The following is a 24,451-nucleotide window of genomic DNA, read 5'->3' as shown; positions in this document are numbered from 1 at the left end:
CTGTTTCATCTTTTTAGCAGACCATTCGGTGCATCTGTTGAAATCCTGGTACATGTTTTGTTTCTATCCTATATGCAAAAGTTGGAAACAAAATTCTACAAAGAACTTGAAAGATGTTATTTCAATGAATACCTCAGGAATTTCAGAGGTAAATGTCCCACATCTGCGACAAGACTTTCATTGCATCTTAGCTATGAGGAGAACAAATATTTCATGTCTTAGAAGATTAAAATCATATGATATCCACATGGAATACTTTGTTTGTGGAAATTAAGTCGTTAGTCAGAATATTTTGCATTAGGTTCAAACTGGCCTTAATGAAGGTGGTGTCAGGGAAGGGAAAGTGGAATCTGAAGTAGAGCAGGGACAGAAGGGAGGTACTCCGCTGAAGATCAAGAAGGAGCAGGTGGTGAAATGTTACAAATTATAGAACTCAGAGAGCTAAGTATAATTACTTGCTTTTCAAATTGTTAAACATTTTTACCTGTGGTAAAATACTCATAACATAATAATTACCATCTTAAGCATGTTTTAATGTACAGTTCAGTTGTGTTAAGTATATTCATGTTGTTGTACAATTATTATTTCCTAAATGTCTTTTCTCAAATCTGTTTTAAAGTCACAAAATGTAAATGACAGATTCAAAGATTTACAGCTGAGACCCTGGAGGTCCAATAATCATAAGATGGAAGGTTTCCTATTTGATGGAGTCCCAATAGCATGGAAATGAGTTTGCCCTAGGATGGTGAAGAACAACTTCCTGCCTTCAGATTTCTCACCTTCTCCTCTCCCCACCCTAACCAAGGTCTCAGGTACATATGCATGCACACAAAGAAAATGGTTTTATCCTTTCCAGGAATGAAAAACGACCTGAAAGGCCTCTTTGCTTCACGAAGTTCTGTGGAAGCAGAAGTGCAAGCTGAAATAAAAAAGATGAAGATGAAAGTAGACAGTGTTTACAAAATCTATGGACAAAGAATGACTACTGAGGAAGAGTAAGATGTCAATGTGTTCATTGACACAAATGCTGTCGTATGAACCATGTGTCAACCAAAGGAGACAATTGTAATTTCCTTTAAAATATTTTATGCAATATTTGTGGCAAATTAAGTCTTTAGAAAATTGTGCTTGTCCTTCCTGCCATGATGTCTGTAATCTGCATATTTCCTTTCCCTTCATGCATTCTTTTTTGTAATTGATTAGGTAGAAGAGGAGGAACTGGTACTGGCGTCTTTACATTGAATACCTGGGTCACCTTTAGATCTATTTTCATAGTCCTTTAGGTGAAATCTTTTTAGGCTATTGCCATTTTCTGCCTCAACTATCGATTAACGGAACCTTGTTAAACTTGATCAACACCAGGGTTGATGGTTTGCAGTTATCACCTATTTCCAGGACATAACACCCTGACTAAGGAGCCACTCAGATTATTTTTGATTCAGTAGATGTGCACAGCACTCAGATTTACCTTTTCTGTCAACCAGAATCTTTGAAGTTGATGACAAGAGTTCCAATCCTGAATCATGGAAACGTGCAGTAGTGAACTACAGGGTTAATGACACCATGTCCTGGAAGGATCTCTCTAAGGCTGATTGTCTGGGTTCTGGCACCAGCCTCTGACAGAATCAGGTCTCCCCATGGGAAAAGTCAGACAAGGAATGATCCTCTGCTCCATACTGATTGATTTAGTTGTGATGAGTTGGTCAGGTCTGGTTTTCCACATTGAACTAAAATGAGCTTTCACTGTGTCAAGCACAAGACTGACCACAGAAGGGCACACAGTGCATCTCATAGAAGCTTTTTATAGTCCTTGATTTACTTACTAGTGAGTAGGAGTATAGAGCTATGAAGAGGAGCTGGAAATTACAGAGGACTTGCCAGCAGGCCAGAGTGTGAATTTTTTTTTTTTTTTTTTTTTTTTTTTTTTTTTTGTCCCTCAATGGGAGGCTTCCATTCTCCCTCTCATTATGAAGATCTGTTGGTATATATATGGGAAGGTTGGTAGAGGACCTTTTAATCACAGCCTTCAGATGCTGGAAGGGAAGAAAGAATCCCACACTGGCTACTGGATCATGTGCATACATTTCTTTCCCTTCTCATCTCAGGAAGCTGAGATGAAAGAACATGAGCGAGCAGCAAAGGAGAGGCAGTTGTCAGAGGCAGAGGGAAGCTTGAAATTAGTAATTGAGGAAATACACACCTACAAGTGACTTCAGAGACTCAGTACCAACCTCTCGGGAAACCTCTGTTGGAGTATTTTGTTTTTAATCTTTGTACAATGTTTATACCCAATTAACACAGAAACATAAACAAATGGTCAGAAGACATATTTAGAGAGAGAGAAAATTCACACAAGAGAAAACAAAGTACTTTAAGATTTACCAATGACTGGCTGGGCGCAGTGGCTCACGCCTGTATTCCCAGCACTTTGGGAGGCCGAGGTGGGCGGATCATGAGGTCAGGAGATCGAGACCATCCTGGCTAACATGGTGAAACCCCATCTCTACTAAAAATACAAAAAATTAGCCGGGCATGGTGGCGGGCGCCTGTGGTCCCAGCTACTCAGGAGGCTGAGGCAGGAGAATGGCATGAACCCGGGAAGCAGAGCTTGTAGTGAGCCGAGATCGCACCACTGCACTCTAGCCTACGCAACAGAGCAAGACTCCATCTCAAAAAAAAAAAAAAAAAAAAAGATTTACCAGTGACCAAAAACTGTGAAGTAACAAAACGTTTCCTGATTCCACTGCTGGGCAGACTGTGTTGAAACTCAGTTTACACAAACTTTTCTAGGGATGATTGTCATCATCCTTAGGAAAGTGCATTGTTGTAGGATCAATCATATCCTTAAAAAGGACTGTGCCTGTTTATAAGCCCAGTTGTTCTTCCCTGTGAAATATGGTAAGGATATTAGTACAAGGAGAATAGAGATTTATGATAAGTGATGCTCAATGAAGGATAAATTAAGGACATACTGAGAGTAGGTAAGGAAATTGCCAACTCAGAATCCAGCAGGCATTAAATAATAGATGAGGAATCAATATAGCAACAGTTTTTTGTAGTACTGTATTTTTATAACCATGTGGAATTCGTTTTCTATCTATGGATAGATTGTGTAAGGGTACAGTTGTGAGGATAACAGGAACATGGCAGGTTATTTAAAATCATACTTAAAATGGCACTTTACCTGATAAAAGTGATTCTAAACCATAGGAAAATGATGGAAAACACAGAAGAGCAGCAGAAGTGGGTAGAAGACTACTACAGATGCCAGGTAAGGAGCCTTCTTCCCAGCAGTTGCAGAATCCTTCAGCACTGATGCAAATGATCTCATGGCCCTTAGACTCCTTAAACATATGGTTTCTCATGTGTTGGCTTTTTCAGATCGCCACTTCTGAAAGAAAGGCTCACGACAACTGGGTAAGTTTTTTTTTTTTCTTTCCTTGCTTTTCGACATAATCTGCCAGGTCAGGACGTGGATGTATTTTTCTCCCCCACAGCTCTGTGTTTAAGCCTTGCAGAGGGAGATGCAAGAGAAGAAGGCTGCCTACAAGCAGCACAGGTAGGTAATTGTGATGGACATTTCTAAGGATGTTTTTGTTTTAAGACAAAGCTTTGAGTATCTAGTAAAGAACTTGGTGTTTTAATTCTTATTTAAGTTCATTCTTTCTCTATCTCCAAGATAGGAAATGATTGAAAAAGAGAGAGTGCTGGAGAGACACATTAGTCAGGAGCCAGCTAGTGGACAACCAGGCATAGAGAATCATCCCCAAAGAGGCAGGAGCTCACTGTGAAAGCAGCCATGTAACTTCTGCTGTACAATCCACATGCTCTGCTTCTCCTTTTGAGGTTGAGGGGTCAGGGTAGAGGGTAATTGTTATGTTTCCTGGAAAGAGTTTCAAGCACTTACTAAAGAGAACAGTTGTCTCACTGGGTGTCAGGACACAATTTTCCTCAAATGCCCCAGCCAAATGGTTCTCGTCCAGTCCCCTATGAATGGTGGAGCTCAGTCCGCTCCACTGACTGTGGACACCACCCGACCCTGAGCTTTTGGTTACTTTTAACACAGGTGATGAGCCTAGAAGGGAAATGAGCCAGCTCCACTTCCCACCTTGCGTCAGAGTGAAGGCTTTATTTTTCTTTCATTTGAGAAAAGCAACACCAGTAACATTTTAGAATTGGAACTGTATGTCCTAATGAGAGAGGAAATTTTATTGCTATGTCTTCGTGAATCAGTATTGTACAATGAGATATGTTTTAGGAAAAGAGGCATTTATTTACTATTTTCGGAGCTTCCTTTATTATTTTTGTTTGTTTAAATTGTTTATTGTGAACTATACAATTCCATTAGTAATAAATTTCTATGCAGTTTTACTCCTCTAACATTTTAAGTGTAACCCTAAAACTTTACAGTTAATTCCCATAGCTCTTACCTTTTCTCATTACTATTAGTCTCTTTAAGTCATTTCTGTTCATTAATATTTATTATACCTGGTCTGATATGGAAGTTAGATTAAATATGAATCCAAAGAATTGTGAATGTCTCTATGGCTTGAAAAAAAGGAGCAGTGTTATTCCTGTCCAGGGTTTATTGATATTCTTTTTATCCTTGAATGCTCCTATTTTAATTTTTAGTCTGTGCTTAATTTATAAATAGTTCCCTCTGATATGCACTGGGAACTTCTGATTTAGAGTTGATTTCCAGCTAGTTCGAGACCTGCCTGTTCGCAGTTAGTTGATTTGTTAAGACCAGGGCTCTGTGGTGTCCTTCTCAAAGACAAGGGTCCAGAGAGTTCCAGGGTCCTCTGTGGCATCTGGTTAATAAAGTCTGTAACTCTGGTAAGGGACCTGACTGTGGCAAAGAGAGTGACATGGCAGAGGTGGACATGGAGGGATTCTTATTCTGCAAATAACATGCAAGCCAGAATAAGCCTCTATCCCTTCTTTGGCCCTTAGCAGATTCAGGCCCTTATTTAATTCCCATGAGGAACAGCAGCTGCATCCCAACTGAGAGCACAGAGAAGATAAAGGTAAATGCTGTCGTCATTTTCACTGTGCCTATTTCAGGACACTTTTGTCTTTTCATACAGCACCCTCTCCTGGCCTTGTCTCTGGTTTGTGTGTTCTGTGGTATCTTTTCTGTCTCTTTACTTTTTAAAAAGCAAAATATTCTCCACGAGGCTTCAGTCTTCTCCATTCCCAGCTGGTCATCTTTGGTGGCACTTCCAGAGACCATAAATGCTTAAGGGCCAAGGGCTGAAGAGCTTTAACTGTTCTATTTCCAGAAATAACATGAGAAGATGCCACTTAACTCCACTGCTATAGGTCTCATGGCCCAGTAGACCCTGACTGATCCTTTTTACTCAAGATGTTGCTGGGTCCCCTCCCCAAATATGTGGGGATTTTTTGTTGCTGTTATTTAATTATTATGGGGTAGGTGACTAACTTTTAGAATATCTGCTGTAACCCCCATAAGTGAAAAATATGAAAACTCATTCATCCAGTATTAATATGTGCTTTGTGCAACTCTGAATGCTCTTTGACAAAGCAAATTCCATAATTCATCACTGTCCCATCTCTCCTGGCAACTTTGCTATGCAAAAATGCCCCCTCCCCATCCAATGGTGCCCTTGATCGAACATTCTAGTTGTCAGAGGTTTTATATTTGTAATAGAAAATGTACACTGGATGTGAGATAGTGAAGAGTGAAAGTCACTAATTACCTACAAGGACAATTCCCAACAAAGGCCTTAAATTATGGTCAGCTAAGCTGTTTCTCATGTGGTCCCTGTAGCTTTCACAGCTGGTGAGTCCTCCGATCACACATGACAGGATTTCTGCACTTGAAATTAAGTCACAGTTGTTTTAATTCTGTTATTTAGAACTCCCATCTCATTTTTCCATGGACAAAATTGTTCTTTATGTCATGGTGCATTTAAAATTTGGTAATACCTGTGAGTTAAAATAAATATTATAGCTGTGCCTAACTAACTTCTATAGATTAGATTGTTCTATCAGAAAACCCTTTCCCAGTTCCCCTGCAGGACATCAGTAATTCATATCTCCCCAGAGCTTTTTGTGCCCACAGGTTGTACTTCCAGAGTAGAGAAGACCCTTTGTCAGGAAGGGAGGCAAAGGGGGACCAGAGGGTCTTGCAGGCAGAGATGGGATCAACTTCCACTCTGCCTCTTGCAAGCTGTGTGACCCTGGATAAATTTTCTCCTTCCTCTGGGATCCTCTTTCCTTCGATTTAGTGCATAGTGGCCACACTGACCTTGCAGCATTCTGAGAATCAGAGATAAGACATAAAAGGCCTATAAAAAGTTCTCCCAAGAGTAGCTGTGATTCTTGTATGAATAATGGACTTTTCATTCCTCCTTTTCTTTCTGTTCATCATATGCAAGGAACCAACTTCAGTGATGGTGGTGAGGGAGGGATGGGCGTATACCTGGGCTAGACACTCATGTGTCTGGAATATGCTTTTTTATTACTGTGTAATGGCTCTGTCTTCACTGGAACAGCACCCAGAGTGCCTGCATTTGCAGACAGACACAGTGGCATGTGGTGACAGCAGGTTATCCTCATGGCTTCCCTTCACACTCCAGCTGTCCTCAGGACTCAGTAAAAGGGAGATTTTTTGGCACTGACACTGCTATTTTGAAACTTGGAGGAAAGAAAGGTGCCAGGGACTGTCACCTGCTGCATAGGATTGGGGTTGGTGTTGGTGTTTTTGTACATCATATTAATGCATTTTGAAACTTTTCTTCCTTCTGCTCTGCAGGTCAATATGGCTTCAGGAAGACCCCTTTTTCAGGATTGCCCTACTTGCTCTACTGCATGGCTGGCTCTTCAGGACCATTCATGGGCTACCAGACACCTCCTCTGCCTGGGTGGCCTCTGGGAACACGACCACTGCCTCCATGCACACCACTTGGTATGTTGATCTGAACAGTATGGACTGACTTTTAAAGCAGATTCATCTTTTTTTTTCCTTATTGAATGAATAGAAAGAAATGTCACAGATGGTACTGCAGGACTTTGCAATACAAGGGTAACACTGGCTGGGGACATGGTTATTTTATTTATTTATTTATTTATTTTTGAGACGGAGTTTCACTCTTGCTGCCCAGGCTGGAGTGCAATGGCGCGATCTCGGCTCACCACAACCTCCACCTCCCAGGTTCAAGAGATTCTCCTGCCTCAGCCTCCCAAGTACCTGGGATTACAGGCATGTGCCACCACGCTGGGCTAATTTTTTTGTATTTTTAGTAGAGACGGGGTTTCTCCATGTTGGTCTGGCTGGTCTCGAACTCCTGACCTCAGATGATCCGCCAGCCTCAGCCTCCCAAAGTGCTGGGATTACAGGCGTGAGCCACCACGCCCAGTGAAGTGGTAACTTTTCTCAAGTTTCTGAGGGCACACAGTGGGTTGCATCATCTCCCCATCACGAGCAAGGCAGCAGGTATCTCTTGTAGATGAGGAAAGAGATTGCTTATAGAAGCCATAAATACCAATTTTGCAGGCATGTATGGAACCTTGACCATGTGGCCAGCTCTGTGAGGGATGAGACACACCCTTGACTTGCAGCGCTTCCTATGTCCTGCAGCAGACAGACACACAAAAAAGGGCACGGATCTTGTGACCATCCATAATGGAAGCACGAGTGAAGGGCCCCAGAGTGCAAAAGAGGAAGACAGATTCTCCTGGGAATAAAGAGGAGGGCATGGAAGAGAGATAAAGTGGGGAGATGTCACATAGGGGTTTGTTGAACTCACTTAGGTGGAGCTGGGAGGCCACTTCTGGCAGGTGCAAGCAGGGTGAGCAGGAGCGTGGCGGCTGCGTGATGGCCACAACAGAGCCACTATGGGAGAGCTCAGATGGCACAGTGTAGACAAGAGAATTATCCTTCCCAGAAGTTGCTTGTTGCCCTAAAGCCTTTAGTCCATTATCTGCGGGAAGGATGATTCTTTCCCTGGATGTGTGAAGGCTCTGGATCAGGGTGAACGAATGCCTAGAGGTCTGGGAAATTTAACTTGGTTCTATAAGGGGACCCTGTCTGCCTGAGTTTATTATGGCTCAAGGAGACTAACAGTGGTTCAGTGGAGCTGCGGCCTTGGCCTTCAGAATGAGACTGACTCTGGTGGGGAACTGAAGGCCAATCCTGAGCTGCCCTGGCAGGTTGGGTCTCAGCTCATTCCTGGCACCCTCTGCCTCTCACCTCTGACTCCCAGCTTTGCATCTCCAACATTGTCATGCAAAATTGTCACCCTTCCCTCTGTCCCTGCTGTCTGAGCCCAGATACTAACTTTCAGTGGAGCTCAGAGCCTCAGCTTTCTTATAAATGAGCCGGGGATGATGTGGTTTATGAGGTCATTGTGAGGATGAAGAGACCAAGCCCATAAAGAAAGCATCTTCCAAAGTAGCTGACAGATGTTAGACACTCACCCCCTCACTGTTTAAATGAAAATATTCCCACTCAGAAGATCATCAAAAGTTGTTCATTGAAGTTCATTAGATAAACCATAGGCTGTAACAGCTCAGGCCCAGAGATTTCCAATCCCTGTTTCAAAAGATAAGGCAAAGTCCCTGTCTCCACGATTAAAATTCAGATTCTACTGGATAAAAGAAAAGATAATTATAAGAATGTGTACACAGTTAAACTGTAAGACCTATAACTGAGACCCATAGATAATTGCTTTCCATGGCATATAGACACAGATGCAGCCACACACAGAAGTATTTATCAGGGGCACAGATATTTTATAAAAGACAAAGTGTATATAAGAAAAGAGAAGATCACATGGAAATAATTTTTTTTTTTTTTTTTTTTTTTTTTTTTTTTGCTTTAAAGGACAAGCTGAAATTTGAAGAGGCCCCTGAGCTGTGACAGCCATGCTGTGGCTCCTACATAACTTGGAAAAGTATCCAATATGTTTTATGCTGCCTGCCCACTGCTGCCTCATCTGTCTCTAATCTTCCATAGTGTTTCCCCTAATAAAGGTTTGCAGTCCTATCTGTTTGGGTGTCTGTCTCCTGGAGGATCAGATGACCCCCCGGTGTACCAGGTGTGATTCCTCATACACTGTTCAAACCCAGGCAGATATTGCAATGATGGCTGCAGAAGCAGGGTTGCCCTTTGGGTAGTGTTGACTGGGAGGGCCCCAAGAGGGCTTTCTGGGGTGGGGAAACATCCCGTATCAAGCCATGAGTGGAGATTGTGCTCATTCATTTCAGAAATAGTCATTAGGCACCTGATGCCTGCCAGTCACAGGGGTTCCTTCTGATAAGATAGACAGGAATGTATCCCCATGAGGTGGCTGATTTATCTCAATAGGGAATAGAAGAGGGACCAGCAGTGGCTGTGGAGCCAGTGATGAGACCCTGCAGAAGCTCAGGGTTTGTCAGAGCCCTATCCCCACTGAACCAGCTGCCCCTGGTAGCACCAAATGCAGGTGAGTCTGACAAAAGTTGAGCTGGGAGCAGACATTTCTCAATAAGTTTTGTGTCCCCCCACCATCTTTCTATAATTTTCAAATTGTGGGATGTGCAGAGGTCAGTCGTGAGAGGCTCCCTCTGAACAGGGCTGGAGAGAAACACAGAGTGTGGGGGGTGAGGTTTGTAAGAGAAAGGGACAGGCAGAGAGAGAATGGGGGTGGGGAAGAGAAAGGGGGTAGGGGGAAGGACAGAGAGAGAGAAAGGGGGGGAAAAGGAGGGAGCAGAGAGAAGCAGAGAAAGAGAGAGCAGGGAACAAAGACCCAGGTGAGGAGATAGGTTGTATCACTATTATCGTTCAAAGAATTTTTTAATTTCCATCTTGATTTCATTGTTGACCCAACGATCATTCAGGAGCAGGTTATTTAATTTCCATGTATTTCTGTGGTTTTGAGGGTTCCTTTTATAGTTGATTTCTAATTTTATTCCACTGTGGTCTGAGAGAGTATTTTATATAATTTCGATTTTCTTAAATTTACTGACACTTGTTTTGTGGCCTATCATATAGTCTATTTTGGAGAATGTTCCATGTTCTGATGAATAGAATGTATATTCTGCAGCTGTTGGGTAGAATGTTCTGTAAATATCTGTTAAGTCCATTTATTGTAGGGTATAGTTTAGGTCCACTTTTACACTGTTGGTGGGAGTGTAAGTTAGTTCAACCATTGTTGAAGACAGTGTGACAATTCCTCAAAGACCTAGAGACAGAAATAACATTTGATCCAGCAATCTCGCTACTGGGTATATACCCAAAGGAATTTAAATCATTCTGTTATAAAGATACATGCATGTGTATGTTCACTGCAGCACTAGTCACAATAGCAAAGACATGGAATCAACCTAAGCACCCATCAGTGACAGACTGGATAAAGAAAATGTGGTACATATACACCATGTAGCCATTACAAGGAATGAGATCATGTCCTTTGCAGAGACATGGATGGAGTTGGAAGACATTATCCTCAACAAACTAATGAAGGAACAGAAAACCAAACACCACATATTCTCAGTTATAAGTGGGAGCTGAGTGACGAGAACACATGGACACATGGGAGGGAACAACACACAGTCGAGGCTGTCAGAGGAAGGTGTGGCAGGCGAGAGAGCATCAGGAAGAATAGCTAATGGATGCCAGGCTTAATACCTAGGCGATGGGATGATCCGTGCAGCAAATCACCATGGCACAAGTTTACCTATGTAACGAACCTGCACATCCTGCACATGTACCTCTGAAATTAAAATAAAAGTTGAAGAAAAAAAAAAGTCATGCGCTTTATTGTGTGAATGTTTTGCCACATTTAAACACATAAATATTATATGTATTATATATATTTAATAAATATAAAATATTAAACAATATATAATATACTTAATAGATATAAAATATTAAACAATATATTATATATTTAAAATATAAAATTTTATATATATATACACGTAAATGATCTCTTCTGGAGGTTAAAAGAGGCCAAAGTAAGTAGGGCCTAAAAACAAGGGCTTCTATTGATGGTTTTGGAACCTTATAAATATACTAAAAGCCACTCAGGTATATACTTAAAATGGTGAATTTTATAATATATGAATCATATCTCACTTAAAACATTTTAAAGCAAGTAGCTGTGTGACCTTGGCAACTTGTTTAGCTTTTCTACCTTGACTGATTCATTGCACATTCAGCTTATTGTCTTATCATGAGAGAGAAGGCAGGATGAACATTGGGTGACCATGAGCTGTATTGGCTCTAAAGGCCTTGGAAGGTCTGGATGGTCCCCACCTCTCCAGTGACTCCTGCATCCCAGTCCCCTGACCCTCTGTAGTCTATGCATGAACCCTCAGAGGGTTTCTCTAGTGCAACCTGATCCCTTCCACCCAAGATGCCCCCTCCCCTACCTGGTGAACCCTTATTTATCCTTCAGCTCTCAGAACAGGAATTTCTTAGGGAAGATTTTCTTAATTCCGTAAAAGAAGTTAGATTCTTTGTAATATACCTTCAATGAGTTCTGGTCCTTCACTTCAGAGCACTTATTTCTGGTATTGGCTATACTTCTACTACACAATTCTTTGATTAAATCTGCTCTGCTACTCTACAGCCCCATGAAGGTTGTTGTGGCTTGGCTTATCACGATGTCCCCATGCTTAGGAGAGTGTGGGATTTCCATAAGTGTTCATGGAATGGGTGAGTGAATGAATGAATCAGAAACCAGGCACAGAGAAAGACAGAGGGCCCTCTTACGACTCCTTCAGTTGTTCTGTAGCAGAGTTGTGTTAGAATCTAGGTCATGCGACTTCTAGTCAAAATATCACCAGACTCACGTTTTGTCTAATACTTTAAAACATAAGAGATGATTACTCCTAATCATTACTTTTCTGACCCTATGTACAATGCCCGTGTCTTTCTAAGACTCACACCACTTACCTTTACCACCCTCTACTACTCCTGGTTGCTATAATTTACCAATCTCCTAGTCATTCCTTATCCATTAAAGCCTTCATCATGAGGTTCATGATCTTTCCTTTACTCCACGTCCCACCATCATCCTGAGTGCCTCCTACATCTATATGAATGACCAGTCCTACCCTCTCGTCTCTTCATTTATTGACCCTGATCTCTAGGGAGTGTCATGACACTTAATCCACCTGTGGCTATACCCTTGTGTTGGCATCACCTGCAAATGTTCTACCTCTGAAATCTTAAGTCTATGTATCTCACTGTTTGACCACTGCTGCTATGGACTAAATTGTATCTCTCCCAAATCCATGTGCTAAAGCCCTTCTCCTCACTGTGATGGTGTTTTGAGATGGGGCTTTTGGGAGGTAATTGGGTTTAGATGAGGTCATGTGAGTGATGCCCTCATGATGGGATTCCTGCCCTCATAAGCAGAGACACTGGGCACGGTGGCTCGTGCCTGTCCTAAATACTCTGGGAGGCTGAGGCAGGAGGATCACTTGAGGCCAGGAGTTTGAGACCAGCCTGGGCAACATAGTAAGACCCTGTCTCTACTAAAAAAATATAAATAATTAGCCAATTGTGGTGGTGTGTACCTGTAGTCCCAGCTACTTGGGAGGCTGAGGTTGGAGAATCACTTGAGCCCAGGAGTTTGAGGCTGTAGGGAGCTATGACTGCATCACTGCACTCCAGTTTAGGCAATAGAGCAAGACCCTAACTCTTAAGAAAAAAAAAAGTAACAGCAACAAAACAGAGAAAGAGACTTTTTGCGCTCTCTCTCTGTCTCTCTCTCTGTCATGTGAGAATACCACCAGAGGTTGATAGTCTGCAACTCAGAAGAGGGCCCTCCCCAGAACCTGACCATGCTGGCACTCTGATCTTGGACATCCAGCATCTACAACTGTGAGTAAAATAAATTTTGGTTGTTTAAACCACCCAATCTATGATATTTTGTTACAGCAGCCTAAAACAACTACCTTCAGTCATTCCAGCTCCATTGACATCCCCAGTGCTTTGCCTTCACACAACTTATCTGCCTTTTCTTGAATTCTCTTCCTTCCCCAATCAGCTTAGTTTGTTAGTCTTTCATCTTAACTATTTTCTTTCCAATATCACTAGATCCCTTGCCCACTGACCTTTTATTGGATCTTCTTGGCACAACTTTAATCCTGCTTCAATCCAACTGTTCACTTTCACTATGCTTATATCTGTATTTTAGAGTGATATTGGAGAAAAATCACACAACTACATAGATTAGTGACGTTGAAGATGAATGCTCAGCAACCTCAAATGTGATCTTATAATTACCCATTTCTCCTTTATTTTCACAATCTGCTCTTTCTTCCATATTCAGCAATGATCATTTTAAACATCCTCCACTCAGAATTCTATCACCTCATTTTCACATTCTCGTCAGGTGACATTGCCTCATACTTCACAGAGTAAACAGGAATTGTCAGGTGGAAACTAGCTCAACTTCCTGCTGTGAAATCTGTACGTTTATAAGTTATCTGTACTTGTAATTCTTTGTCTTGCAATGGAAGGGCGGTCCCTTTAGATTAAAGCAATTCCTTTTCCCGTGCTTCATATCCAGTTCTGCATTTCTAGTGTGTGCTAGTGCTTTGACAATGTGCTTACACAGTGAATGGACAAGTTTGGTTTCTGGCTGAATGGTGAATCAGCAACAACCTACAGTTGCTGTCTTCCCATAGCCTTCATAGATGTTCAATTTAGTGATGTGTTTCCAGTCCTCAATCACCCCAGGGCTGATGGATCCTCCTACAGCCACACAAAGCTTCAGACTCTTGAATCTGTAGCTGGAGAGGCATCAAAAGTTGTTCTTAGCCTTAGTGAACATTTCTACCAATAATAGGTGTGTTGTGAGAAAGAAACTTGCAAAAATGATACAGATATTGCCAAACATATAGGAGGTACTCATTAAGTGATAGTTTATGTTCTTATTACTAGTCTTTTAGATAATCTATTCAGACATCTCAGTTACATCAATCTCTATGAAGATTCATTTACTCTTCTAGACAAGAGGTATTAATGCTAAAAGTAAATAATTATTAACTGATGGTAGGAAGCCAGCCTTCTGTAGAAACCCTTCTGAGTTCTATTATCACCCCAAAAGCCTTACCTGTGTAAGAGGAATGTGTCAGCAATGGTAAGGTAAAGAAGGAACTAATTTTCTGAAGTCTGGGGATGGAGAGACAGCCACCAATTTTACAAACTGGGCTGAAAGTCTCTGGATATTATGAGAAGTTTCTATAGGGCCCCAGACATAGATAGAATAGTAGCGAACACTTTTTATAAACCCACAATTCATTTTATGTGTATTTTATTTTGGTGATGGTAGAAGGTTCCAGTGTGGGAAAATGATTAGAGCAAACCTCTTCATGGTCTCAGATAGAGATAGAATTACTATGTATTTTGAACACAAGAGTGTCAATTAATTGTTATGTGGTAGCTCATCTGTATTAGATAATACCTGACCTGCCCACCGAGTTAGGTCTTGAGACTAAGAAAGATCAGAATTGGAGAACTGTTTCTGAGTTAATTCCAAAGGCACCATTTTATCATTGCCTTTTTATTATTAATTTAAGGGTACAAGTGAGAGTTGACTACTTGTAAAATTTTAAGTCCTTTTCTATCAAGAGTATAAGAAATAATCTGTCTGGGCACAGTGGTTCATTCCTGTAATCCCAGCATTTTGGGAAGCAGAGGTGGGAGACTTGCTTGAGCCCAGGAGTTCAAGACCAGGCAACATAGTGAGACCAGGTCTCTAGAAAAAATGAAAACAAAAAATATCCAGGTGTGGTGGCATGTGCCTGTAGTCCTAGTTACTTGGGAGGCTGAGATGGGAGGATCCCTCGAGCACCTTAGCAGCCCAAGCAACAGAGCAAGTCCCTGTCTCAAAAAAAAAAAAAAAAAAAAAAAGAAAGAAAGAATCTGAACATTTTATATGGGATGGCATGTTGATGAATAAAGATATACTGTATTTTAGCTGAATTATTTTTAATTGCTTCATAAAATGCCAATGAACTAGGCATTTGTTTATGTCATCATAATTTAATACGTTGCTATTCTTTGTTCCCACAAATGCTCCCTTCATAGAGTATATGTCCTTGCTCACACAGCTAAAGTAAAATTTAGAGTTAAATAATTATTTAGCAAACTCTAAGGCATGATACAATGCTTTGGAACCTGTGCTTTCTCATTAATCTTTAGTGATGATTAATCTGGGCATCACCCAGACTCCACAAAACACTGGCAGTTCCACTTCTCAGTGGGTACTCTAGAGAATTCTAGGATATGTGCAAAGATTCTTATTTCAGCAGCTTGGAAAAGATTCAAGTATCCTTGATAGGTACTTGGGGCTCATTAACATATAATTCATTCATACTAAGGAATACTATGCAATGATTAAAATATATTACACATATTATCATAAATAGAGCTCTAAGGAACAGTGTGGAGTGAAAATGCAGGTTTTACTATGATATACATAGTATGATACCATCTATATAATCCCATCCCAATATTTCAGTATATTGCAGTGAAGATAGGTAGATAAATATAGATATAAATTTATTTTTAAAAGGCCTAAAAGGATTTATATCCAATAAGGAAGGTGGTCTTTGTTTTTAATATTTACCTTATTTACAGATAATGTATTTGTCTTTAATGTTTATCTTTTTAAAGGGAGGTGTAATTACAAATTGATTAAACAAACTCGACCTTATGATTATAATTTAGTTCTATATTCTGGACTCCTGTGGAGCCAGAAGCTATGGCTTTGAAAAGTCACAAGAGAATAAAAAAATCCCACACTCTAACGAAGTTATTGTCATAAATGGCAACAAGATAGGTGTGTTAATGAAAGATAGGATTGGATCTACTTCAACAGATTGAGGATTCCTAATCTTATTTATGATACCATGAGTGGAAATTGACTCTCTCCTGAAAGATCCTCTCTTACCTGGCGAAACACTTGTGCTGAATCAGTTCCTGGTACATCAGTGGATTTGCAGATAGAGTGGTGACGGAAGGCCTGGACAGAGCCTGGGACCCCAAGGAAGAAAAAACCAAATCTATATGTTAAGTGGGAAAGACAGTGAGACTGTGGTGGGGAAGGTCCAGGGAAGAGGGCCACTAAATTTGAGACTCGGCTGGGGCATGCCATTTGTCTTGGAGATTTAGTGATTCCTCACCCTCCAGACCTTGGGAGAGAATTTAGCTTTAGCTGTGTGAACCTAGCAGCTATCATGTTATTCACTGATACCTGAATAGATACACAATGAGGCATTTACTTCTGGATCCCAGAAGCCTTGTTTTGATCTTTGTTGCTTTGAATAATAAGCCTGGATATTGCCAGTAAAATTGTGGATTGTGGAGGCACTTAAGAGGTTAGCACAACAGTTTAGAGATTGTGCTGTGGAGTCCAATAGACCATGATTGCTTAATGTCTAATTACACCTCTGTGATTCCTTGGACTAGGTACTTATCTTCTATGAGACTCAGTTTCCCCAGTTTTTCCCTTACAGGGTTGTTGGAGAGATGAAATGAAATAATACATATGAAGTACCAGTGAATAGTCAATGAATAGTAACTGATATTAATATTGTCTTCTTCAATGTCATTATTGTCCTTTAAAAGTTTTCTTTTCAGGCCAGGCACGGTGGCTCACCTGTAACCCTAGCACTTTGGGAGGCCAAGGTGGGTGGATCACTGGAGGTCAGGAGTTCGAGACCAGCCTGGCCAACATGGTGAAACTCTGTCTCTAGTAAAAATACAAAAACTAGCTGGGCATGGTGGCAGGCACCTGCAATCCCAGCTACTCAGGAGGCTGAGGCAGGAGAATCGCTTGAACCCGGGAAGCGGGAGGTTGCAGTGAGCCGAGATCACGCCATTGCACTCCAGCCTGGGTGACAGAGCAAGACTCTGTCTCAAAAAAAAAAAAGCTGCCTTTTGAGTGCTACAACTGAAGTAGCCAAGTCCTCCTAATTCCAAAGGCCCTAGAGAAGTGAGGGAGCATTGCTCTCAGAAGTAGGGAGAGCATCTTTAAGTCAAGATCACACTCCAAATTTAATTCTTGATTTGCCCCATTTGGGGCATGAGCCACTGGGCCGTTGCTAATGCCTCTTTCTGGCCTTTGCCCCGCATGTCCCACGACAAGGACCTGGTCTTACATTTAGAACAGTCTCAGGACAGAAAATTGGCATGTGACACAGAAACACACAGACTCTTTGGAGCTGAGCTCCCAAGGCAGTACTTAGAGATAAAGATCCATCAAAGGCATCACTTAGACCACAAAATATTTGTTGGCTGGAGGTCCATCCACCATCTAAAAAGGAATAGGAAAGCCATTTGGATTTTCTCATGTTGGTACTAGCAACAACAATAATACTTGCTATTAACAAGCATTAATCTGTGGAGAGAAGCAAGGACCACCCAAATGAAAACAAACAAAGGCTATGAGGCCAGGAGGCTAACGGAGTCTTCTTAAATTCTGTGAGTATCACTTAATTGGTATGATATTGCCTTCCAGGATTCATGGCTTTCAGGGGTCTCTGAAGTGTTCTAGTAAGCACTTTTATTAATTAATGAATTGAATAAATGAATGATCTCCTAAACCATTTTAATAAATGAGTTAGAATAGTTTCTCCTATTCTAATTCTCTACCTGATATCCACTGGCCATTATAGCTTATGAGAGTCAAAGCCTTTGAGGTGAGTATGAACATCACATACACCTGTTTCCCCTAAGGAACCTTTGGGTAGAGTTTGTTAAGAGAACTTGAGTGTGGAGTCACAATACACAACCATTTATCTTAGGCAGAATTGAATGTAAGGTTGGGAAACTTAACCACAGACAAACCAAACTAAAACAAATGCAACCCAATTAATTACTTAATTGAGTGTTCAACCAAAGAAATTGAAATCAGTTTCAGCATCCCTTGAATTTGCCAAGAGAGGCATTTACTTCTGAACCCCAGAAGCCTTGTTTTGATCATTGTTGCTTTGAGTAATAAGCCTGGATATTGCCAGTAAAATTGTGGCAATTTCACTGATGCTAGAAAGAGGCATTAGCATTGGCCCAGTGACTCATGCCCAAAAGTATTCGTAAGCTACTTAAATAATTTTTTTAAGGGATAGTGTGATGACATGTGATTCGCATCTTAGAATCTGACTCTCGAACCCCAAACCCTCATAAATTGCGACTCTATCTCTGTGTTTATCGCTACATATAGTGGTCAACACAATTATTCACCCCGGTGCTGGTAGCACTGAAGAACAAGTAACATCCAATGGTGCATCTTTGGAGTAATCATCTTGGATCCCTCCTCAACTGCATGGATTCACTGCTCTTCCTCTTTTTACCATGTACTCTTAGATTTTTTATCTATAGTAATCTACTTTTGATCCTTTGGTGTACACCCTCCCACCCTGTTTTCAGCCCTGTTCCTTCTCTCAATATTGATGTTTTCTGCAATCTTGAGTAATGAACTCTTTTTTTTAGCTTTAGTCTCATGAAACTCTCCCTTTACCACCCCAGAGAAGAGCTTTCAAGCCTGAACAGGATGTGTGAGGACTATATCTGGAAGCCTGACTGAAATCCATTCCCAAATCATACTGGGAATACTCGGCCAGTTTGGAAACACCCATTGTCCCATTGGTGAAGAATATAGCCATTGGATGTTGACTTTTGGTCCCCATGAAGGTCTGCTTTGGAGGTACAACTCTATAAATTGCAAAAGATGCAACAGCAAAGTTCTAAATTTAGGTTCTCTGACTTAGAGCCTAGGCTCCTGGTTTGGTAATCTTTGATTTTTTAAAATAACAGCTAGTATCTTGGTATATTGGGGGATGATTTGTTAGAGGTGCAGCTGCCATTTTTTCCCTTAATTTTTTTGCATTAATTTCTGTTGGATAAGTAATATATGATGCCTTTATGTTCCAGCCTTATTTTTCTCAGTAAAATACCCTCTATTTACTCAATTGCTCAGGGCAAAAATCTGTAGTAATCCTTATTATCAGTCTTTCCCTATATATCTACTTATCTACCTAGCTATCTATGCCACATCCTAACCATTGGCAAGCCCTGACAACTTTACCCCTACAACGTGTCACAAGTCTGTCTCTCTTCATTATCTGTACTCAGGGCTGGGACTAAGGTGGAGCAAGTGAAACATTTGTGACAGACATGATATTTAAGGGGATACCAGCAAATTCAGTAGTCAAGATAAATAATATTTTAGTGAAATATTTTTAAAATAATCAAAACTACTGTCAAAAATTAATAATAAAATATCCAAATTTAATTTAATTAATTAATTTATTTATTTTTGTGATGGAGTCTTGCTCTGTCATCCAGGCTGGAGTGCAATGGTGTGATCTCGGCTCACTGCAACCTCCGCCTCCCGAGTTCAAGCGATTCTTCTGCCTCAACCTCCCAAGTAGCTGGGACTACAGGTGCCTGCCAACACACCCAGCTAATTTTTATATTTTTAGTAGAGATGGGGTTTCACCATGTTGGCCAGGCTAGTCTTGAACTCCTGACCTCAAGTGATCTGCCCGCCTCGACCTCCCAAAGTGCTGGGGTTACAGGTGTGAGCCACCGTGCCCAGCCACAAAATTTAAAATAAGTACATGACAATGAATGCTCCCAAAGTGGTCAAGTATTCCCAATACGATTTAGGAATGGGATTCAGCCAAGCCAGCTTCAAAGTATAGTTCTCACACAGCCTGTAATCCAACCAGACAGTTGCATGACTCACCTTACTTGGTCACCCTAATGTTGTCTCTGGTTCCGATAAAATTGTATTTATAAAAATAGAAGCAGGTGATCTGTCAGTGGAAGTTTGCCAATATGATTTTATTAATTAAAAAAATTATTGTATTAAAAACATAAAATTTATGAAATTATAAATTATAAACAGATGATATAAATATATAAAATAAATATGTAAAATTATATACAAATTTTTAAACTTCAATTATGAAAATTATTTTATAATTTGATTTTTTAAATGTATTTGAAAATTAAAGTATTATTTCTCTTGATCACTGGATGTTTCAGTGCCCCTTTACATTTTGTGCCTGAGGCGAGTTCCTTATTCGCCTTGCAAATTCCCAGTCCTGTGTCCACTGCCACCATCATAGTCCATACCAACATGGCTTCTCACTTGGACAACTGCACTAGCCTTCTGCCAGGTCCCTTTACTACCTGTCTTGTCTCTCATTGTTCAGACAGCAGTTGAAGGAGTTTTTAAAATGTCACTCAGATCAAGTCCTTCTCCTCCACATTCCACAGACAATTCCTACATGACCTACAAGACCCGCTGTAATCTCTCTCTCCCTTGCTATTCAACCTCCTCTCCTCCCACTCTCTTTTCCACTCACAACACTTCAGGCACCCTGGTATTCTTTCTGTTCCTCGAACAAGTCAAGCTCTTTCCCACCTCAGGTCCTTTACCTTAGTATTCTCTCTGATATTATTCCTACAGATATTCAAAAGGTTGGCTCTATAGTATTCAAGTCTCAGCTCATCCTCTCCTAAGAAGCCACCAAATCTAAGATAATTCCCCCATCTCCACATAAGATCACTGTATTTAATTTGCCTGTTTTGGTTGGGAGTTTCTTTTGGAAACTGTATTACCTTGATCATTTATGTGTTTTCTTGTTGTCCATTTTGTTGTCTAGAATATAAAATCCATGAGGAGAGAGGCTTTGTCTGTCTTGTTCACGTTTTTTTTTTTTTTTTTACATCTCTGGACACTAAAATATTACTCTCTAAAGACTGCATTTATAATTATCAAACATAATACAGTAGTCCCACCTTATCCCTGGGGGATATGTTCCAAGACTCCCAGTGAGTGCCTGAAACCACAAATGGTACTGAACCCTATATACACTATCTTTTTTCCTAAACATGCATGCTTATGATAAAGTTTTATTTATAAATTAGGCACAGTAAGAAATTAAAAACAATAATTAATAAAATAGAAAAATTACAATATACTGTAATAAAAATTGTGTGAATGTGATCTCTCTCTCTCTTTCTCAAAATATCTTATTGTACTGTACTCAACTATTTTGGACCATGGTTGACCACAGGTAACTGAAACCACAGAAAACGAAACCACAGATGAGGGGAGACTACTGTATTTGGCTAACCTGAGGATAAACATGGCATCATGTTGTTGTTTTAATATGTATTTTCTCATATCCCAGTGCCAGTGAGCTTTTTTTATTTGTATAAATTTAAGGGATACAAGTGCAGTTTTGTTACATAATGGTGAAATCTGGGCTTTTAGTGTAACCATCACCAAAATAGTGTACATTGTACCCATTAATAATTTATCATTCTTCACCCTCTCAAAACCTCCCATCTTTGCGAGTCTCCAGTGTCTATTATTCTACGCTCTATATCTGTGTGTACACATTATTTAGCTCCCACTTATAAGTGAGAACATGCAGTATTTGACTTTGTATTTCTGTTATTTCACTTAAGATAATGGCCTCCAGTTCCATCCAGCTTGCTGCAAAAGACATAATTTCATTCCTTTTAATGACTGAATGGTATTCCATTATATAATTATATATATATAAGCTTTTTATTATGTTTTGTAATGTGTTTATATTTTTATCACCTATTTTTTTACCATCTCAGAATGAATGGTCAAGTATGAATCAGAAGATGAGACTTTCACTCAGACTGAGAACTTGTAGGCCAGATCAGGGATTCTTCTGTTGGGGGTGTTGGGGAGTTACTCTGTTTTTTTTTTTCAGGACTAGAAATTACCATTAAGCTTTTCATTACGACCACTCACACCACCTTCTCATACAACATTCTATCTTCCAAAATCAGACATTTTCTTGATTTAAGTTTCTCATTTTCAGTGTCCACTTACTGAATCAGCTCCTTGAAATCCAACCACCCATCATAGCACTTATCTGACACCAGGAGCTTGGTCTTCAAGGTAGGGCAGTCAAACATGGCAGAGACCATGACTGGGAACATAGCCTCACTGGCCACAAAGCATTGGGCTTTAGACACGTGTAATTGATAGCAAATTTCCTTGGCAGTCAGCTGGAGACTCCCAGGCACAAAGATGATTCCTGAAAAAGTCTCAAATAAGGCTTCATACATATCTTTTGAGCAGAGAATATTTCCTCAAACATCCTGGAAGGCACAGATGAGGTCTCTGGAATACCCTTTCTCTTGGGAGTTTCTCCTCTGTATTGGGGAAGCAACATGATGGTGGCTGGGGAAGAACTGAGACATGCAGGAGCCTGAGCTCATTGAAACAATCCAGTGATCAGTGGCTCTGCTGCTGTTATCCTTTCCCCTCGAGCAGTCCTAAATTTATATAGTTAGGCTTCAGACCACTAGTTACTTGAAATGTAGCCTGATTTTGAAACTGTGAAGCAAGGGGGTTGTGAAAACTTCCTCTTTGTTGTTTCCTCCTGGCTTGAGAATGGCTTGTGCTATGGATTTCTGGATTTGCATTGGAGACGAAAAACAACAACAACAACAACAACAAACAACTTCCGGCCTTTGGCTGTTTCTGTAGGTTCTTTTGCATCCATCTAACACCTGTTGGGGGCCTTCTATGAGACTGGGACATGCTGGGTGCATTTGTGTGCCAGAGGCTGCTCTAACAGAGGCTTCTCTTCACTGTTCAAGCTTGGAGAACTAGAATACTTCTAGGAGCAACTGATGATGACATTGCTTGTCTTTCAATGCTTACACTCCCTACTATAGATACATTGATTTTGGAAAAGGATCTAGTTAACCGGTGCAGGCCTTTCCCACATACCCCACCTTTATCTTCTGCTTCTCAAATTGAAATTCTTGGGCACCATAAAAAAGTCATTGTTCATAATAGCCCAAATGTGGAAACAATCTAAACAATCTAAATATCTATTGACTGATGAATTGATAAACTTTGCTATTGGCCTCCAGCTCCTTGCCCTGGTAACTTTCCTTAGTTATTCTTGTAAGTCCTACATTTTGTAGCTATTGCTATTGGAGCAAACAATTGTCCAGGACCCCAGATTCTACTCCTTACAGCATGGCATAGATGGTTTTGACCTGGAACTTTTTAAAGAAGTTGTCAGTGGTCATCTATCACAGATCCTGAAAAGACTCTATAATGCACTCAGGAAACAGCTAATATGAGCTATGCTATTTTCATACGATCTTACCAGGAAAAAATAGTCACAAAAGATACCCAGAAAAGAAATGAAAATGTACTATATGGTATCACCAAACATGAGCTAGTTATATTTTAGAATACATCTGCTCCCAAATTTTTATTTCATTGTTTTAGAAGAGTTCGACGATTTGTAAATGGATTAATTAGTTAATCCAGACACAGTGTTAGATGCTGGGGACTCAGAGGTGAAGCAAATACTGCCCTGGCCCTCGAGGACTTCACATAAATCACCAATTGTAACTACCTGAGGTAATGGAGATACAAAGCACCCAGACTGGCTTGAGAGAGTAAAGGAAGTCTACCAGAGCAGGTGATTATAGAGCCCAACTTGGCAGCAAAGTGAGATTTTTCCCAGGTAGACAAGGAGGGGAAGGAAGGAATGACAGGAACAGGGAAGCGGATGGGCAGGTAAGTGTAAGGAACCATGATAGGCTCTTCCACCTGGTACATTCAGGAGACTATGAGTAGTCCAGGTTTTCTGGAGTGAGGTATAAAGTGACAGGGCAGGGGGAATGCTGAGAGATTTGATCAAATAGAATCATGGTATTTTAAAAGCAAAAAGCCAAAAAACATCACACAAATACACAATGCTGAAAAATACACAAATGTTTTCCTCCAAACTTAGGGAAGAAAATCCAAATCCAGACCCTGCCTCCCTCTCTGCCCTCAGCTGCCTCTTCCTGCTTCCTCTCTCATTCTGCTGCAGTCACACAGTCTTCCCTGCTTGCCAGCTGGATTTCTAAAACCAAGAGAACCTCCTGTGGTTTCTAGCAGGCTCCACCATGGACTCAGACTAGATCTTCCTATGACCTTCAGAGTCTTCTTCCCCAATACCCGCTTTCCTTTCTTGAAGCTCTCCTATGCCATGTTTGTCTCAGGCCATATGAGCTACTACTGTTTTTACTATTTTTCCAGATAAACCCAGATGACTGACAGCACACTAGTAATTTCACCCTCATTGTAGGTGAAGTTCACCAAGGACCTTTTTAAAGGAGGAGAATGATCCTAGAACAAAATGTTTTGTGAGGTAATGAGCTTCTCATCACCAGTGATGTTCCAGCAGAAGTTAAATGCCCGTTCCCAGGGAAGTTGTAGGAAGGAATCACTCACTGGGTGGGATCACATAGAGGACCTCTAAAGTCCCGTCTGCCTCTTACGATTTTATTCTAACTGTACACAAACACCGAGACAGACATTATAATTTTATTAAAAGAAGGTGATATAGGTATCCCATAATTAAGCAAAATATATAAAATGTAAATTTTTCAACTAAGCAAATTTGAAGGGCTGTA

At 40.6% G+C, this 24,451-nt stretch overlaps 2 long non-coding RNA genes and 1 pseudogene across 2 annotated transcripts in view; 2 read left to right on the top strand and 1 right to left on the bottom strand.

Moving 5' to 3' along the window:
* Nucleotides 1-916, top strand: part of LOC129024863 (uncharacterized) — a 76,663-nt gene extending 75,747 nt beyond the window's left edge. The window contains exon 4 of the long non-coding RNA XR_008497131.2: nucleotides 857-916. This is a non-coding gene — a long non-coding RNA (uncharacterized LOC129024863). The remainder of the gene's footprint in view (nucleotides 1-856) is intronic.
* A 2,294-nt stretch (nucleotides 917-3,210) lies between these two features.
* On the top strand, nucleotides 3,211-8,974 carry LOC129024862 (uncharacterized). The gene is made up of 6 exons (XR_008497130.1): nucleotides 3,211-3,271; nucleotides 3,382-3,417; nucleotides 3,498-3,559; nucleotides 4,954-5,027; nucleotides 6,779-6,931; nucleotides 8,849-8,974. It is a non-coding gene; the product is annotated as an uncharacterized LOC129024862 (long non-coding RNA).
* A 4,639-nt stretch (nucleotides 8,975-13,613) lies between these two features.
* Nucleotides 13,614-22,090, bottom strand: LOC129024077 (acyl-coenzyme A synthetase ACSM6, mitochondrial-like; annotated as a pseudogene).
* Nucleotides 22,091-24,451: the final 2,361 nt, after the last annotated feature.

Source organism: Pongo pygmaeus, chromosome X (assembly GCF_028885625.2).
Source record: "Pongo pygmaeus isolate AG05252 chromosome X, NHGRI_mPonPyg2-v2.0_pri, whole genome shotgun sequence".
NCBI classification, from domain to species: domain Eukaryota; kingdom Metazoa; phylum Chordata; class Mammalia; order Primates; family Hominidae; genus Pongo; species Pongo pygmaeus.
The sequence above is the reverse complement of the archived record's forward strand: the minus strand, read 5'-3'. Positions and strand labels throughout refer to the sequence as shown.